A 2,957-nucleotide genomic window follows, 5' to 3' on the forward strand; every position below is an offset into this window, starting at 1 on the left:
CTTGAGACACGTTCAAACGTTTTGATAACAAACACCGACACTAAAATACTTATGAACTCACCAGCTTAATGCTGATAAACTCTTTCAAAATAACTTGTATTCTCAGGTCATCAGTAGACAGGTACCGATGCCAGCTTTTGAGAAGATGGAGCGCCTTCAAGACTCATCATATTATTTTGATTTACATTATATTTTTGGTGTCTAAAACTGTACAGAACACGCTTGTATTATAATTATATATTTAATGCAATGGATGATGTTGTTTGCTTATTTACATTTACTGTGTTGTGATACTGTATCTAACGTCCTCCGCCCTAGAATGTTTCCGCCGTTCTTGGTTTTGGGGTGTGACATAGATGCGCATATGTTGTGTCCAGTTCGGATGTTTTCTAATCACGTAGAGGGAACAACGTATGACTAACATAGATAGAAGGTTAGAGAGATAGTAGGGTGCATATGTTGTGTCCCAGGTCGGATCTTCTGATCATACTGAGGGGACAACATATGGCTAACATATAGAAATAATTTCATAGATAAGGATATGCATAGAGATAGAGTTGCATATGTTGCATTCCAGGTCAGATATGTTCCAATGACTTAGAGGATGCAACATATGACTGATAGATAGAAAGCAAGAAAACAATTTCCTACATACCTACTTTATCGGAACCCCCTAGTCGCCCTATTAGTACTGAAATTAAGGACATAAGTCCATACATCGAGGAAATGTTGAGCCACAGTTCTAGATACATATGACTTTTAGTGTATCCTACAAGTTCCCATGTTTATCTCACTGCTCAATCTACCCAAGCGTCGTATTGTTAGTCCAAATGAAACTATCTAAGTCCATACAATTAATTCCTTTCATTTGTCAATCTAAGTCTAGTGATTTTGAATCCTTCGTGCCTACTAGCACAATGAGCACAGAGTCTAAACAATTTGGCTTTAGTGCGTTACATGAATTTTAGATTTCCCTTTAGCACTACACTTCATATCACTTCCCAAATGATACCTACAAACAAAAACTATAAGAAAATAAAAGATTGTCTTCAGCACGAATCATTTTAAGAAAAACTCAGGAGTATCAGGAAGAAAACTCAAACCATAATTCACCAATCAAAATTGCAACGAATTTATATGAGAGCAGCACGCATAATTCAATCTCAGAACAGATCCGAAAATTCTTCACATCGTTAAGCACGAACCCCATTTGTGATCCTTTCCTTTCTTCCCTTCCTTCAAAGGGCACATACTCTCAAACAAAGTTCTGAATGTTGTACAGTTGAGAGATGTCCCCTATCATGTTCCTGGAATAGTCACTACCAACAAACCGAAGTATGATGATATGCCTCAGCGGGATCAGTTGGTCTTTGGAACCCAGTCCATTTTGAAACTGGGTCGACCTTACTGATCCTTGCTAGGTACTCTCTCCCATGACATGTCCTGCTTATCACAAACAGAAGATGAAGACATATTATTAAAAGATTTGGGAGATTGAACCTTTGATACCCATTTGTAGTTGGGTTTAATCCATTTCTTGTTCTTTCAGATGAATGCCTTAACACTTGCTTTTGAATTTCAAACGGACTGCTGAGATAGCTTTGACCTAACCGATCTTGGTTTCATAGGAGAATCTCTTGAACTTGGCTTCTTGGTTGACATTCCCTTCTTGTTCTTGGGAGTTGGATTCTTGGCCTTTTTGGAATTCTAGTCACCATTGTTTAAATGTGACCTTGAATGATTTCTTTTGAAAGAGCTCCCTCTTGTCGCATTCTTCCAACCTTGTGCATAGTAGGGAACGTATGTGCAATTTGGACAATTTCTTGCAATGTGTTCAAGTGTTCCCTAGTGAAAACATGTCTTTTTATTCACGTAGGAATTGTTTCTTCTTGCCCTTGGTGGTGTGCCCTTGCCTAGTCTCTGATTGTTCCGACAAACACACTTGCAGCAGGCATTTTGTTTCGCTTGTTTTGGTGGCTTGTATTTACCAACAACAGGTTTAGAAGTAAATGAGTTAGTAGCAACAGATTTAAAGTTCAAGGAGACATTGGTTTGTTCAATAGTGTCCTCCTTGTTCTCATCTTCCGCTACTTTACCTACACAAGATGTACATCATTAAAAAAGTTCACCTTAATATTCTCAGTTGGCCCAGATTGTTCAGTACTAACTGAAGCTTATTCAAGGAGTGGGCCAAATAGAGGAGGAACTTCTTCCTTATTGGTCTCAAGGGGTGGGTTATAGTTGTCATTGAAGGGAGGTGGTACACTGTGATACCCTAGACCCTTGGTTTGATTATCTTTAAATGTTAATTTTTTTCTATCATGGATGCAACTACCTCACTTGACACATCAAAATTCTAAAAATTAAATTCAACATCTTTATATTTAGCTTTTAATGCATCAAGTTCGACATTTAAGTTGGCAAGTTGTTCCTTAGCATAATCATAATTCACACATTTATTATTGTATTCTTCCTGAAGTTTCATAAAGTCCTTAGTCATGGCCTCTAATTGTTCTCTTAAGGGTTTATGGCCTTTCCTAAGGGTATATCCTTCATACTTGAGGTCCTCATTTTCTCTAGTCAATAAATCAATTTGTTCGCGAAGAAATTTAAGCTTAGTTTCACAAGATTGAGAACATGAAACTTCATTGACTGGAATGTTTGCGGAACTTATTGTTACCAAAAATGCCCTTTGACTATAAACCTCAAAAGTCAACCTTCAAAGTCAAGTTTAAAAAGTCAAACTTAAAAGTCAAACGAAAAGCTAAAAGTGAAATTTTGAAGGTTAAAGGAGAAAGTCAAAGGTCAAACTTGAAAGTCAAAGTAAATTTTTAAGGTCAAAAGTCAAATTAGGAAGTCAAAAATAAAAAATCAAAGTTTTGGGTAGAAAATGGAATTTTAAAATTTCAAAAATTTAGTTTTGGGCTAAAATTGTCAAAATTCTGAAACTAGGATCA

This window comes from Lactuca serriola, chromosome 3, assembly GCF_051521515.1.
Source record: "Lactuca serriola cultivar US96UC23 chromosome 3, Lser_US96UC23_V15, whole genome shotgun sequence".
NCBI lineage: Eukaryota > Viridiplantae > Streptophyta > Magnoliopsida > Asterales > Asteraceae > Lactuca > Lactuca serriola.